Here is a 16,765-nt window from a genome sequence, read left to right as displayed (position 1 = left end):
CCTCTGAGGTGGCGGTAGGTCCTTTGGAGAGCCTCAACTGGGTGTGAATGAGGGGACAGTCCCAGTTCGGGTGATGTGAAGGCCCGCTGTATCTTGTACCACTGCTGCGGTTGACTGAGGGATGACACAGAGAAGGACACTGACCTCCCCGGCACCGTTCTGATGTCATGACGGATGGTGCGGAGGGCCAGGTTCTCACTCTGTCCTTTGAGGCCAAGCTGCTGCGCTACTTGGGGGAGGAGCATGGTGCGCTCTGACCCGTCATCGAGGATGGCGTAGGTCTCCATCTTCTTGCCCCCGTGATGAAGGAGCACCTTCACCATCTTCAGCAGCACACAACTACCTCTGCGTGCTGGGTCGAGGTAGTAGGTGGATGGCTGGCTGGGTGAAGACAGTGTCGCAGTCTCCGGCCTGCTTTGTGCATTCACCTCATGCAGTACCTCGAGGTGCAGGCGATTGCACTTCGGGCACCGTGCCTTGAGGTAGCACTGAGCTGCTTGATGGTCGCGTCCACACCTCCAGCACTTCTTCCCGGTCTTGATCCACTGGAGCCTTGGTTCCAGTGACATACTCTTGAACGCAGTGCACTGGTTGAAGTAGTGCTCCGTGCTGTTGCAGAAGGGGCAGTACTTCTTTGGAGGCTCCACCTTGGCGGGTGTGCGTGGAGCTGACTTTGATGGCTGCTGAGCTGACTTGGCTGGGGGGTCTACCAGCAGGACCGTGGTGGAGCGTGTGGCTGCTGGCTGCTTGCCTCTGGTGCTCCGCTGCCGCTCTGCCTGGCTCGCTGTTGCCTTTGGCGGGTCGTTGGTCTCGTCCAGCTGCACACCAACCTCGTGCTGTAACCATGCGGCGAAGTCCAGGAGTGTGGGGACAGGCACACGGTCTGGGTCGATGTACCGCCTGAAGGCAGTACGCAGCTCGTGAGGCAGCTTGGGCAGCAACCGAGACACATGCGAACCACACCGTAGCTCAAGCTGTTCCTGGGTCCCCATCTTATCCAGCATCCCCACCAAGGACTGCACCTTCAGGGCGAAGTTCCTGAAGCCTCTCTGGTCACCGCTCCTGACAGGGGGCTCAGCCAGGACCTGGTTGATCTGCCTGAGTGCCAGTTTGCGGGGCTGCCCAAAGAGCTTCGTGAGGGCTGCCATCGTATCACTGTAGGGATAGCTGCTGTGGCAGTAAGCATCCGCTACCAGGACAGCATCCTCTAGCTTCAGGTGGTCCAGCAGGATCTGATATTTGAAGCGCTCTGTCGCGTCGGGTGGTAGGACGTTGTCGAGCGCCAGCTGCATCCTGTTGAACTGCCGTGGGTCGTCCTCGGTGAACGCTGGGATTCTCATCTTGGGCCCGCGGTAGGTCAGCTCCTGAGGGGGAAGAGATGTCAGTCGCTGTGGGACAGGTGACAGCCTGTGATGATCTGGTGCCACTGCCCTCTGACCGGCCGACACCGGTGATGACGTCCGCTGTCTCTGAGCAGACGAAGGGCGCCGTGGGCTGAATGGCGCTGAGTACTGTGGGGTGGCAGGAAAGGGTGAGGATGACGTGAATGAGTGACCCCGTGGCAGATTCATGCTCCTCAGGTGCTCTGTCAGCTCTGCCATCAGTGGTGTTGGCAGATGGGGAGCTCCTCCGTGTGGCGGTGTGGACGTCGCTGCCTCAGCTCCTGCGATGTGTGGCCGAGGTAGAGGTGACGACTGCTCTGCCACCGGGGCGCGGCGATGTCCACTGGTTGAGTCAGCAGGGCTGTATGTTCTGTCATGCTGCAGTGGTGATGATAGGACTGCTGGGTGGGTTCCAGGCGTGACGGCTGGAACCTGGATGTCCCTCGCTGGTGTGCGTAGAGGTGATGCATAGTGTTGTTGTTGCAACAGGTACTGCACATCCCGCTGCAGCTGCCGATTGTCCTCCCGTATCTGCTGAAGGGCGAGGAGGATAGCTGCTGACGTGTCCAGGGGAGTCTGCCCAGCAGGGGGAGTGTGTGATGTCTCCCGGGGCCTGCTGTCTCCCACGTGGGAAGAATCATCCTGGGTATGTGCGCCGTCCTGTGGCAGCCGTCGCTGAGCCTGGGTCACCACGTAGTCATCCAGGTGCTTGGGGTGGTGGTGCTCACGGCGAGGACGGCCACTGCGATCATGAGTGGACATCCTGACTGTGTAGAATGCTGTATCCGGCTCGAAGGACCATATAAAAATGGGTGTCCGGTGATGGACAGGGTAAAGGACTGTATAGGAGGGACACTGGATCAGGTATACAGCGAGCTACCCAGGCTGTCCGGTTAGAACAGGAATTAATGGATGTCCACTCACGAGAAACCGTGTAAACCGTGGTTTTAATTCAAGGACGCACGGAATGCTCACAGGGCACAAATGATGGACGTTGGATCCTGACACGTCCGCGATAGAAAGATAGAAAGCAAGAAAGAAATGAAACCGAGAAAGAAAGAGAGAAACGGATCCAAATATTCACTGATGAGAAGCAGGTGTTGCATGGAGTCCCCGTCTGATGTGTGCTGTGTTTTCCTCGATGTTTGTGCGCATCTTATATAGTCCACGCAGCACAGTGTGATGGACAGTGGCGCCAGGGTGTCTGAAGTTGGCGTGTGATGGACAGTGGCGCCAGGGTGTCTGAAGTTGGCGTGTTGTAACATGCCCTGACAACTAACGAGTTGGGAGCCACTATGTCTGACAAGGGTGCCTGTTTACCACTTTTAAAGGTCAAAATAATTAAGACCTGGCACCGCAATTCTGAACACATTTCATGTTATAGTCTGGCTTGCCAGGCTAGTGCCTCATATCCTTAATCAAAAATATCAAACATCCAAAAATCACTGGCTATTCAACGAAGAGCCTTGAACATCATACCCTGATATGCAACACAGAGTCTTTAACACAACACCCAGCTGTGCAACACATCCTTGAACATCTTCTGCAACACAGTCTGGAAATTCATAACCAGGTAGGCTATGCAACACACAGAACCTTGAATATTATACCCAGGTATAACCTATAACACAGAGCCCACCATTCTCTTAACATTACTGAACAATATACACACTTCAGATTCATGAACATGAACACTATTTATACACAAATTCTGCCCTCCGCTCCTTTTCCAGAAAATGGTCTGTGACCCTGTCATACCAGCTGGTTGTGCTTTCCAGAGACTTCACCAATTTCTGTTAGCAGCTAGGACTGCAGATCCCAATAAGGCTCAAGCTAGCCTACAACCAGATTGAACTACAAATGAAATAAACGAGTGAATTCACGAATGATCAAACTGATAGAATGGATGAAAGTTAACGGAGCACAACGAGTAATATTTACATTTATTTACAGAGTAATGTATAGAGACATCAATGAGAAGAAATGTTTATATGAAAAGAAATTCAGACAGCACTTTGGCACATGACTACACTTTCTCGACATCCGCTAGGGACTGATCATGCTTCCGTGTTCCTCGCCGACGCCGAAGTACAGAGCCCGCCCTCCTCATGTCTTTCAAACACTACCTCCAATAATCCTTCATCAGCCCGGCTTCTTGCCCCTCCCACTGTCACGTTAGTCCCAGAGAAGCCCGGCTTCCCTGGAAGTGACGATTTTGTTGATTTTAACCAATAACAACTAGCCGAAATTGGCTGTTCAGAGCTGTCTCATAGACTGCAACGGATACCCGGCTGCCAGTCCATAGAGCCCATTGAAATAAGAAAGGTGACAGCCAGTGTTGCCAGATTGGGCGGTTTTAAGTGCATTTTGGCAGGTTTTGAACATATTTTGGCTGGAAAACGTCAGCAGCATCTGGCAACGCTGGTTACAGCCTGGCAGCAAAGGTGATTCTCTTAGCGAACTGCAAGTTCGTCAGACATCACTCAAATAAGTTACAGGATAGTTATGAATGTAAATACAATCTTGGGCATATATTATGTTATGCAAGTTATTGTTTTAATGAGAATTCAACGTCATAGATGCTGCAGTTTGGGGAGAGAATTTTAGGGGAAGCTCGGCTTCCCTTGTTGTCTCTGAGAAATCGCCCCTGGTGTATAGAGGCCCATTTCCAGCAACTATCACTCCAGTGTTCTAATGGTACAATGTGTTTGCTCATTGCCTCAGAAGGCTAATGGATGATTAGAAAACCCTTGTACAATCATGTTAGCACAGCTGAAAACAGTTGAGCTCTTTAGAGAAGCTATAAAACTGACCTTCCTTTGAGCAGATTGAGTTTCTGGAGCATCACATTTGTGGGGTCGATTAAATGCTCAAAATGGCCAGAAAAATGTCTCGACTATATTTTCTATTCATTTTACAACTTATGGTGGTAAATAAAAGTGTGACTTTTCATGGAAAACACAAAATTGTCTGGGTGACCCCAAACTTTTGAACGGTAGTGTATGTTTTGCATGTTTATGATTTTTGTTGTATTTAATTTGCTAAAGCTTTATGTTCACATATGTTTCCTTACACTGAATGACAAAGGTGAAACTCGTATTGTGAAAGGAGTGGAAGTGGATGTGGTCGTTCGAGGGGAGGAAGATGGAGGTTGCCATTAAAACGTGTCAATAAAACTTTTGAAGAGGGTCTTATTGTCATGTAACAGGCATAAGGTCCAAATAAGTTCACAAAAGGCAGCACAATTAGTGTGTGTGTTTCTGGGGGGCAATGTAACCACTGAACAATACTCCCTTAGTGTACATGAGAACACTTGGATAAAAGGAAATCAGAATTTTTAAAATGTATTAACAATTTTCAACTCTGGTCTCTTTTCTTTTTTTCTGTCCTGATGGACTAAATGCCGTTTCCTTTCTGCAGACTGAGGAACAGCGTCAGTGAGAAATCCGGCACTGCTTTGGCTTCAGCTCTCTGTACAAATCCATCACACATCAGAGAGCTGGATCTGAGTGGGTGTAAACTGGGAGACTCAGGAGTGGAGAAGCTCTGTGATCTACTGAAGAAACACGAGTGTAAACTGGAGACACTGCGGTGAGTAACTCAGTGATGAAACACACTAAGTTTTATAATAATGCAGAACAAGGGCGCCTGCTAGTGGGGGGACTGGTGAAGATAAACTGCCCTTTAGAATAGAATAGAATGCCTTTATTGTCACTATACACATGTACAATGAGATTAAAGCATCTCCAATAACAGTGCAAACAGCGTGTAGAGAGAGAATTGAATTTTCAAAAGCTCTTTATTACAATCTTAAAAATACATCAAAATCAATTTTCCACTGTATTCAACATGTAAAAATAGTTTTAAAAAAAGTCTATTTTTTAAAGAAATGTGCAAGCTGCAGCTTATCATTTTCAACAGCACACAACGCATTGTTGCAACACCATCTCTCCTCAAATACATCAAGGCTTTTCATAGATTTATAAAAATGAAAATCAATCAAAATACGACATCTTACAAGAGTAGAAAACACCACTAAGATAAACATTTAAATCCTGTTCAAGTTTCCTTTTACGAGTTACATATATCGCCATCTTCGCTTGCCCAAGCAGGAAGTTTAAGAGTTGACATTTAAAGCGATATTTTTTTTACGTATTTGAACCCAAAAATGAAAGTCTCCAAAGAGAAGCTTTCATTTAGCTCAAAAAAAAGTGTAAACAAAATAGCAAAAAGAGGGCTCAACCGCTGACAGTGCATAAAAGCATGGAATACAGTTTCCCTTGAAGAACAAAAAGGCCACCCTTGATCCACACCTGGATCTAAAACAGAGACAAAAGCATTCACAGCTATTGCACCATGTAGAACACGCCACTGTAAATCCCCAGCTTTTTTGGTTAATGGTGACTTGTACAGAGCTCGCCATTGTGGTTTGACATTATTATCAACCTGCAAGACCTCGCGCCAGGGTGTATCCACCCTCTTGAACTAGGAACCTTTTATTGAGAGATAAAACACACAGTTTATACAATTGTTTACCTGCTGCAGTAAGAAAAACCAAACTCTCCGTATCTAGATAACAACCTGTACACCCTGCTATATCTGGGAGCAAAGTAAACCTGGGAAAAAGGTCCTGATAATCAGGACCACTCTCGCCCCAAAAAAATCCCATAGCATTTGCATCTCCTCTCCAGTTAAGAGAGACCGCCATTTCCCTAGTAACCGATCTATTATCCGAATTGACCTCACACCCAAGTGATGGGCTAATGTACAGCTATCAGTCAGATCAGGACCAACAAACTCCACTAAATCCCCAAGGGTTGTAACTCCTGAGCTGAGAAGTTTAGATGTAGGTACCAGGGAAATTTCTTGGCTTACATCAAGAACAGAGCCATAAATCAGAGGCTCATTAAGTAGCCAGAATAATGACCCTATTGGTCGTGTGCATTGTGTAGTAAAAAGGGACCAGACTTTAAACAGATTCTTATAAAAAACAGGAAACAAATTGAGATTCATTCTCTTTGGATTGAACCAGAACAAAGTTCTATCCATCCCCAGCCCTTCAGAACGTTGTAAAATACAACAGGCTGCAGCTTTCCAGCTTGAGTTCACTGATCTTGTGAGAAGACGCTGTATAAACTGCAGACGAAAAGCAGCGGTTCGGCTCTGTAGGTGAATGAGTCCATGTCCACCCTCCTCCTTGGGCAGGTATAAAACGCTCTGTGGTACCCAGTGAAGATTGTCCCAGAAAAAATCAACCAGTATTGACTGAATCTTCGCCAGCAGGTTTGATGGAGGGTCCACACAAGCCAGACGATGCCAGAGAGAGGATGCAACCAGGTTGTTAATAATTAGAACACACCCCCTGTAGGAAGTGATGTTAAGTAAAAATTTCCATTTTTCTAAATGACCTTTAACCTTTTCAACCACTCCTTCAAAATTCTTTTGGATGTACACATCATCACCTAAGAAAACTCCAAGGTATTTAAACCCACCCCTATTCCAGGATAAGCCATCAGGCAGACAAGGTTCACCATTCACCCATCTCCCAACAAGCAAGGCTAAGCTTTTTGACCAGTTCACTTTTGCTGAAGAAACAGCTTTAAACTCATCGCAAATTTTCAAAAGGGTGTCAACATCTCTCTGGCCATTAACAAGGACTGCCACATCATCAGCGTAGGCTGACAATTTAAAAACCTCCTCACAGTTTGGGATTTTCACCCCAGCAATATCCCTCCTCAACCTTACTAGGAGTGGCTCAATAGCCAGACTGTACAGCATACCTGACAGGGGACATCCTTGACGGACACCTCTGTATACTTTAAAAGGAGCACACAAGTCACCATTAACCTTGAGTATACTTTCAATGTCACAATATAATGCTTTAATCATACAGATAAAATTTGGGCTGAAACCAAAGGCTGACAAAGTATTCCACAAATAACTGTGCTCCACCCTATCAAAAGCTTTTTCTTGGTCAATTGAGACCACACCAAAATCAAGGCTACAAATATTACTAATGTGAAAAACATCCCTAATGAAGGAAATATTGTTATGAATCAGTCTGCCTGGCACGCAGTAGGTCTGGTCAGGGTGGACTACCTGGTCGAGAAACTCCCCCAGTCTATTTGCTAAAACTTTTGAGAGCAGTTTGTACTCAGAGCAGAGGACTGACACTGGCCTCCATGATCTTATGTCTGTCAGGTCTCCCTTTTTTGGCAACAAAGTAAGCACTGCTCTACGGCAGCTCACTGGCAGCTTCCCCCTGGTAAGACTGTCTTTCAGAACAGCAAGCACATCTGTGCCCAACTCTGGCCAAAAGGACTTATAAAAGTCTACTGGCAGGCCATCCACACCAGGTGCTTTGCCACTCTCCATGCTCTGGAGGGCTCTCTCCAGCTCCTCTAGGGTCAACACCCCTCCAAGGGCTGCATTTGCCTCTTCGGATACCTTAGGTAGATCGCAAAGGAACGCCTTGTCAGTCGCCTGATCTTGCGGAATCTCACATTTGTAAAGCTCCTTGTAAAAATTGACTGCCCTCTCACGTATTGCCGCAGAATCAGATAAGATATTCCCATCCTCAGACCTCAAAACATGAATGAACTTCCTCTGGCCATTCCTTATTTCCAAGTTAAAAAAGAATTTTGATGGTACATCCATCAACTCCACACTCTGAAAGCAGGACCTGACCAGAGCTCCCTGTGCCCTCAACCCTAGAAAATCAGCCAATGTTTTCTTCTTTGTTTTGAGAATTTCAGTAGACCTCTGATCACTGGTTTGCTCTGCCTGATTTTGAAGTTCAATAATTTCCTCCTCCAGCTTTCTCATTGAAAGTGTTATGCTCCTTGTGACATTGGCTGTATACTCCTGACACAATTGTTTAATTTGTACCTTGCCACAATCCCACCATTGCTGCAAAGACTTAAAACAGGATTTTGTGGTTCTGAATTCCTTCCAAAAAAAGAGGAAGACTTCTCTAAAATGACCATCAGTCAATAAATTGGTGTTAAAGTGCCAGTAGGCACTTTTTGGTTTGACAGATTCTAAAAACAAAGAACAGAAGACTAGGCTATGGTCTGAAAAGCCAATTGGAATTATGGAACATTTCTTGAATAAACTAAGCTGGTGTCTGAAACCATAAAATCTATCAAGTCTTGCCAAAGACAAGAAGTTGTTATGTGAGTGTACCCAGGTATATTGCTTCTGCCCCCCATGAAAGTTTCTCCAGATATCACTGAGGTCATTGGAGTTCACAATCTCTACAAGTCGTCTACGAGAGGGCATGTGTGGCTCCACATGATTTCTATCAATACTTTGTGCAGTGCAATTAAAATCTCCACCAAGAATAACAATATCATCAGGACAACAATTTCCTATAACATTTCCTATGGTATTCAAAAACAGCATTCTATCTGTTGCTGTTGTAGGAGCATAAATGCAGATAAACACAAAAAAGTGATTCTCAAACTGGGCTCTGACTTTTAAAAGTCTACCCTTTACAATTTCATCAATCTGATAGGTAATAGGGATAAAGGACTTTGAAAACAACACTGCAACACCACCACTATTAGATGTACCATGACTGAGAATAGATAGCCCATCAAACTCCTGAGCCCAATCAGCTACATTAGACATGTCACTGTGCGTTTCTTGCGCAAAGAAGACATCAAATTTATTCTGTCTTATTATTTCAAAAACAGCGGCTCGTTTACTTCTTTCTCTAGCACCATTTACATTTAGAGAAGCCACACGAACCTCACCCATCATTAGAAAGAAAAAATAAGAAAATAAAAATAGACCTATACAATCAGCCATCCCAAGACACATGTTGAAAGGGTGTTTAACACTAAACATCTTTAGCAAGTAGAACATTGAGTTTTGTGAGAATTTTTTTGAGAGATAGCCCTCTTGATCAGAGAAGCTTCCCTCTCGCATAAATGTTCGTGTTTTCGTCATAAATTGTTCAATATCAGGAAAATAGTCATCAACCCGGACCTTCTTAGCATGCTTTGTATCCCTAAGGAATTTCTTTATATCCTCCACTCTGTAATTGCGAGTGCGGTAGCCACTTAGTCGCAGACTGCAGGATATACTACAATCAGATAGATCGCTCTCACTCTCATTATTGCTCAAATCAATAAGAGACCGTTCGACTTTTTCACTCTTTTGAGTTGCTTTCTTTTTCCTTTTCTTTGACGGTATTTTAAAAAACTTATCACCCTCTTCCAAAACAGAAGTTTCCATGTCTTCCTCTAGAGCCTCCTCAGCAATAGTGGCATCATCATTGCTTCCCTGACACTGAGAATCAGTGATGATCTCCCCCAAAGGTGTGGAAAGACCCTCCCCATCAGTAGTTTTATCATTTGAGGTTTTCTACTTGCGCTTCAGACCCATGCGCAACATTTTGTTCCTGGGCTTCGCTCACAGGCCCAGTAGCACCAGCGGTACCCTCCCCCTCAGTAGTTGCACTAACGTTAGTGTTAACATTAATCACGCTCGACGCTCCCTCTGCCACATCACCCCTAGTTTCATTAACATTACAATTTTCTTTGTTTCCAGAATTATTAGCGTCTTCCTTTTTATCAGGACACGCACGTACGAGATGACCCGTTTGTCCACAACCAAAGCATTTCATCACGCTAGTTGTTGCATAAAACACATAATTAAAGTTATCCACAGTCACATTCATTGTCAAATCCAAATCTTCTTTGTTATCCTTAAGAACCATGTACACAAAACGCCTGAAGGACACTATATGTTTCAACAAAGGGGATTTGCTCGCAATCGGAATTTTCTTAATTGTCGAGACCAATTTACCAAAGCGCGACAGTGTTTGTCCTAGAACTTCATCAGAAATGAAGGGGGGGAACATTTGACAGAATTACTTTCTTGGATGGCTTAGAAAGAGGGACAACAGATGTAAAAACACCATCTATCACCACATCCGTCTCCGTCAGGTGACTGGCAAGCTCAATTGATTTTAGGAACAAAACAATCGCATTATTCATGCGGGAAGCTGATACGATATTCTCATAACCAACAACTTCACCAGCAGCCAAAATACAATCCTCAACACTGGCTGTCGATGCTATTTTAACAGCATGACACCAAGTAAGTTTGTCAAAATCCTCTGCCATGATTCCAGCACAAAGGCTGAAGGCAGTCACTTTAGGGGAAACCCCTGTTTATTACCAGAAAGGGACTAACCCAAGTTCGAAGTAGAAGTTCAGCAGAAAGTTACAAGGAGAAAAAAGAAAATAAGAAAAAAGTAAGAAATAGAGATTTAAACAGACCACTCATTCGCGGCCACAGCTCCACACTCACTCCCAGCGCTCAGGCTCCGCCCACTCACTCCGCATGCGCGCACACAGACAGAGAGAGAGAGAGAGAGGAAAGGAAAAAGGGGGGGGGGGGGTGTAAGGGGGTAAGGTGCACAGTCCTGAGGTGTATGTGTTGTGTTACACATTATGGAGTGAGGTATTGCTCATTGCACATATAAAGTATTGCACAGAGAGAGTCACATTATAAATTATTGCATGAGAGAGTTTCAACTCATCTCATCTCATTATCTGTAGCCGCTTTATCCTGTTCTACAGGGTCGCAGGCAAGCTGGAGCCTATCCCAGCTGACTACGGGCGAAAGGCGGGGTACACCCTGGACAAGTCACCAGGTCATCACAGGGCTGACACATAGACACAGACAACCATTCACACTCCCATTCACACCTACGCTCAATTTAGAACGAGAGAGTCACATTATAAAATAAAATATTACACATTATGAAGTATTGCAAGGTAAGGTAAGGTGCACAGTCCTGAGGTGAATGTGTTGCGTTTCACATTATGGAGTGAGGTATTGCACATTATAAAAGTATTGCACAGACAGTGAATGAGTGTGTAAAAGTGTGTGCGCATGGAGCCCTGCAATGGACGGTGTTCTGATGGTTTGTGGTGTTCTACTGAAAAATGCTAACGTAGCGCTAATCGACAGCAGAGTCCATCGATTTATGCTACTTTGTCAAAAACTGCTCCCGTTGATTATTGGTATGATTTTTGTATATCTCCTAAAGATATAACTCACAACAAGTTACGTTACATATTTATTTACTTTACAAACCAGGTCACGTGTACTGTCCGAGCTTGGCTTGCATGTTTTGATTGACGTTTTTAAAGTAGCACATTTTGATCTACCAATATTCTCCATCAAATAATGCTCCCAGTAGATACACATTCTATTTTACACCTCCAGTCCCTCCAAGGGCGCTGTCAGAGCATGGGGAGCATGTTTTGATACTCTATTCTCATATTCTGAAATATACAGTACATTTCAGATTCCACCAAAGTCACTCCTGCAAGGTAGCATGAAATGATGGGCGTGGAAATGGAGCTCAAAAAAATGGGCCTGCGCAAAGACTCAGGGTAACACATCTCAATAGATAGCACAGTTTAATAGAACGGTACATTAAAGAGAATCATACTGTAATTCAACACAAGTTTTCTGACAGTAACACACACTGGCTCAGCACTAGTAAACAGCTGTAAACATCTGTCAGCACTAATACTGAACAGACGGTGAAAACTTAGTTTAAAAACTGTCGTTATTTTGAACAGTTTTAAAAGAGGCTAATCTCATCTCATTATCTGTAGCCGCTTTATCCTGTTCTACAGGGTCGCAGGCAAGCTGGAGCCTATCCCAGCTGACTACGGGCGAAAGGCGGGGTACACCCTGGACAAGTCACCAGGTCATCACAGGGCTGACACATAGACACAAACAACCATTCACACTCACATTCACACCTACGGTCAATTTAGAGTCACCAGTTAAAGGACCCATGGCATGGTGGTTTGTTGATGCTTTAAACGGGATCGTGGAGGCTTCCGGATGTTATATCCGCAGCCTTTCTCGAAATGAACCCTCGGAACGTAGATATAGCCTCCTGGAAGAAAGCCACATTTCAGCGCTTTTCCCAGTGCGTCGTTTTGCTAATGAGAAGCATGGAGGCGGGGAAGTGTAGAGGGTGGGGGCGTGCCATGGGGGGAGGGGCTGCCGTCTGCCTCCCAAGCCGGCCGAGAGCGCTCCTCATCGGGCACGGCCAGGCGGGCGAATGCCCTGGTCCGTCCGCCCTGTCTAAAAAAAAAAATGGTACAACTCGAGCCCATGGTAAAACTGGGACTTTGTCGGTTTTTTTTCAGCCTGAGGCCCATAGTAAAACTGAGCAGTTTTACCATGGAGGAGTGGGGACTTTGCCGTTTCCTCCCCCCAACTCGCCCCTGGGAGAACCGCTGCCTCCACGGGCGGCCGGTGCCGCTGGAGGGCCGCCCGCGCGACCTCAGCTCCCGACAAAAGATTGGATCTAGGGCTGACTTTCAATGGATCGCAGTGATGGAGCTGCTCTGCCACTCACGACACCCCGGCCCAGAATCAGGGAAAAATACCGCGCGCTGACGTCATTAAGGTGCGATGCGTGGAAATAAAATAAATTCAACAAATGTTTGGGTTTTTACTGAACAAACAAATAAAATGAACGAGTGACTTAAAAAAAAAGAATGTGGGTGTCTTTATAAAAACTGTTTTGATTGGCTATTATAACAGAGGTAGCACAGAGTACCTGGCTAACTGCAGGAAGCGGTTAGCTGCACAGCTAATGTAGCCATTGCAAACGCACCGATTTTAAAACACGGCAAAATGACTTAACAGTTATACACTTACTTGTTCGGTGTTTGTGGCTGATGCGGCAGGGATGTTTGGTACGGACCCAGGCTTCAGTGACAGCTGATGTGCAAAACCTGCCCTGTACTGTCCCAAGTTGTGGAAACATTCCTCAGGAAAATGCTTCCGACAAACATACACCGTCTTAGGTAGACTCGACGGCGTATTATTGAAGTAAATAAAATTAAGCCACTGCGTCTTCAGGGGCTCTCCCGTCGGCAGTAAAAACAGACTCTTTTCTGTGTTGTCACATCCATGTACAGCGCAATTTCCATGTTTCGCTCGCTTAGGTGATGCCATGTTGCGTCCTCTATGGTCTCCTCACTACAACTGGGCGGGCAATCCATACAGTGGGTGGGAATCCAGAGGGGGGGCGTGGGGATCATCTCCCTTGCTGACGTAGTAAAGGGAAGAGCTCATCAACGCACCGTTTTGATGCGCCATTCTCAAATGTTGGGCATAGTTTGGTTTACACATTATGAAATTTCTAGCCACTGGGGTGACTTAAGAAGGTCAGAGGAACTCATTTTAACGTTAAAAAAACCTCAGAAAGTGAAAATTTCATGACATGGGACCTTTAACCTAACCTGCATGTCTTTGGACTGTGGGGGAAACCGGAGCACCCGGAGGAAACCCACGCGGACACGGGGAGAACATGCAAACTCCACACAGAAAGGCCCTCGCTGGCCATGGGGCTCAAACCCGGACCTTCTTGCTGTGAGGCGACAGCGCTAACCACTACACCACCGTGCCGCCCAAAAGAGGCTAATATTACCCAAAATAATATTTACATTTATTTACATTTACGTCATCATTCCATCCTTTACACTTCTATCTTACAAATAAGAAAAGTCACAGCAGCTCATGTGGCAGAGTGTGATTTGACAGATAGGAAAAAGACTTGATTTAGAGAAAAGACTGAACACGTCATTTATATTATAGAACTGCCACTTTATAGAAATTTCAGTGATCTAATTCACTCCTGCTGAGAATAAATTCACCAGCAGATGGCGCTCTCACATAGGAATACACATAGGAAGCTTGCAAAGAGCTGACATCAGAACGAAGTGTTGCCAATGAATGAATGTCCGTGAATGAGAGCGCTATCTGACCTGCTGCATCTTTGTGTATTCCCAACAGATGATATTTCATTAAATATGATACTCCAGACCAGTGTCACTTTTTGGGACCCGTAACACTCACAAAATACACTGAATTATCAGTCTAGTGATTGGCATAAGGTCCAAATAAGTCAGAAAAAGGCAGCATGCAGCTTCAATAAGTGTGTGTGTGTGTGTGTGTGTGTTTGTTTTCTGGGGGGCAATGTAACCACTGAACAATACTCCCTTACTGTACATGAGATAACACTTGGATAAAAGGAAATCAGAATTTAAAAAAAAATTCACCTCAGGTCTCTTTTCTTTTTTTCTGTCCTGATGGACTAAATGCCGTTTCCTTTCTGCAGACTGTGTTACAGCGTCAGTGAGAAATCCTGCACTGCTTTGGCTTCAGCTCTCTGTACAAATCCATCACACATCAGAGAGCTGGATCTGAGTTGGTGTGAACTGGGAGACTCAGGAGTGGAGAAGCTCTGTGATCTACTGAAGAAACACGAGTGTAAACTGGAGACACTGCGGTGAGTAACTCAGTGATGAAACACTAAGTTTTATAATAATGCAGAACAAGGGCGCCTGCTAGTGGGGGGACTGGTGAAGATAAACTGCCCTTTAGGTGTGAATGAGTGTGTAAAAGTGTGTGTGCATGGAGCCCTGCAATGGACGGTACATTAAAGAAAACCATCCTGTAATTCAACACAAGTTTTCTGACAGTAACACACACTGGCTCAGCACTCATAAACAGATGTAAACAGCTGTAAACAGCTGTCAGCACTAATACTGAACAGACGGTGAAAGCTTGGTTTAAAAACTGTCGTTATTTTTCACAGTTTTAAAACAGGCTAATATTACCCAAAATAATATTTACATTTACTTCATCATGGCGGCACGGTGGTGTAGTGGTTAGCGCTGTCGCCTCACAGCAAGAAGGTCCTGGGTTCGAGCCCCGGGGCCGGCGAGGGCCTTTCTGTGTGGAGTTTGCATGTTCTCCCCGTGTCCGCGTGGGTTTCCTCCGGGTGCTCCGGTTTCCCCCACAGTCCAAAGACATGCAGGTTAGGTTAACTGGTGACTCTAAATTGAGCGTAGGTGTGAATGTGAGTGTGAATGGTTGTCTGTGTCTATGTGTCAGCCCTGTGATGACCTGGCGACTTGTCCAGGGTGTACCCCGCCTTTCGCCCATAGTCAGCTGGGATAGGCTCCAGCTTGCCTGCGACCCTGTAGAAGGATAAAGCGGCTACAGATAATGAGATGAGATGAGATTTACTTCATCATTCCATCCTTTACACTTCTATCTTACAAATAAGAAAAGTCACAGCAGCTCACAAAAATACACTGAATTATCAGTCTAGTGATTGGCGTTGTTAACTTTCAGATATAAGACATACAGTTTTGCATGTTTATGATTTTTGTTGTGTTTAATTAAGAGTGATGAAAGATGGAAATGTGCTGACAAACAAAGAGAGCGTATTAAGAAGGTGGAAAGAGTACTTTGAGGATTTATGAAATGAGGAGAATCCAAGAGAGAAAAGGTCAGATTCGTTGGAGACAGCAAATCAGGAAGCAGAGTCGGTTAGTAAGGATGAGGTGAGGGCAGCCATGAAAAGAATGAAGACTGGGAAAGCAGTCGGACCAGATGGTATCCCGATTGAGGCTTGGAGATGTTTGGGTGAGACGGCTGTGGAGTTCCTAACGAGATTGTTTAATAAGATCTTGGAGAATGAGAAAATGCTGAATGAATGGAGAAAGAGTGTGCTTGTCCCAATATACAAGAATAAGGGAGATGTACAGAGCTGCAGTAATTACAGAGGGATGGCGGCGCGCACACACGCAGCGGCTCCTCTCTGTCCCGACAGAACGGTGTTTTCGTGTTGTTTGTGTTTTAAAACAGTGTGTATCTGTTCATCTTTGTCGCGTCCATTAGTTTCAAGGCGCACATACTCCCGTTAGTTTCTGCTCGACATCCGCAGAACTTTATTCACAGATATAAATCCAGCGGACGCGGAAGTGCTACGCGGCTACGGTTTGCTCCGGAGGCCTGCCCGAGCACCGACCCCCACTCCTGCATCCAGCCGGCAGTGGAAGCGCCTCAGGCGGAACATGCGGAAGCAGAAGAGAGGCAAACGCGAAGGTGTCCGAGCTAGGCTAGCGGCTAACCCTCACAGGCCGGCTATCCCTACCATCACTCTGGCCAACGTACGGTCACTGGACAAGCTGGATTATGTCCGCCTGCTCCGCTCATCTTTTAAGTCTGTGAGTGGGTGTTGTGTCCTTGTGTTTGTGGAAACATGGCTTAACGACAGCGTCCCGGACTGTGCCATTCAGCGAGCCCGGCTAACATGCTACCGGTCAGACAGAGCGCGAATCGAGGGGGGGAAGACTCGTGGTGGAGGACTCTGTGTTTACATCAGTGATGCCTGGTGCTGCGATGCTGTTGTAGTCTGCAAACACTGCTCACTGCTGGAGTTTATGATTATTAAGTGCCGGCCATTCTATCTGCCGAGGGAATTTACAGCCATACTGCTGGTAGCATTATACATCCCTCCCGGCTCCAATAGAGATCTT

This window comes from Neoarius graeffei, chromosome 6 (genome assembly GCF_027579695.1).
Source record: "Neoarius graeffei isolate fNeoGra1 chromosome 6, fNeoGra1.pri, whole genome shotgun sequence".
Classification (NCBI taxonomy): Eukaryota; Metazoa; Chordata; class Actinopteri; order Siluriformes; family Ariidae; genus Neoarius; species Neoarius graeffei.
This window is presented reverse-complemented; position numbering follows the sequence as displayed.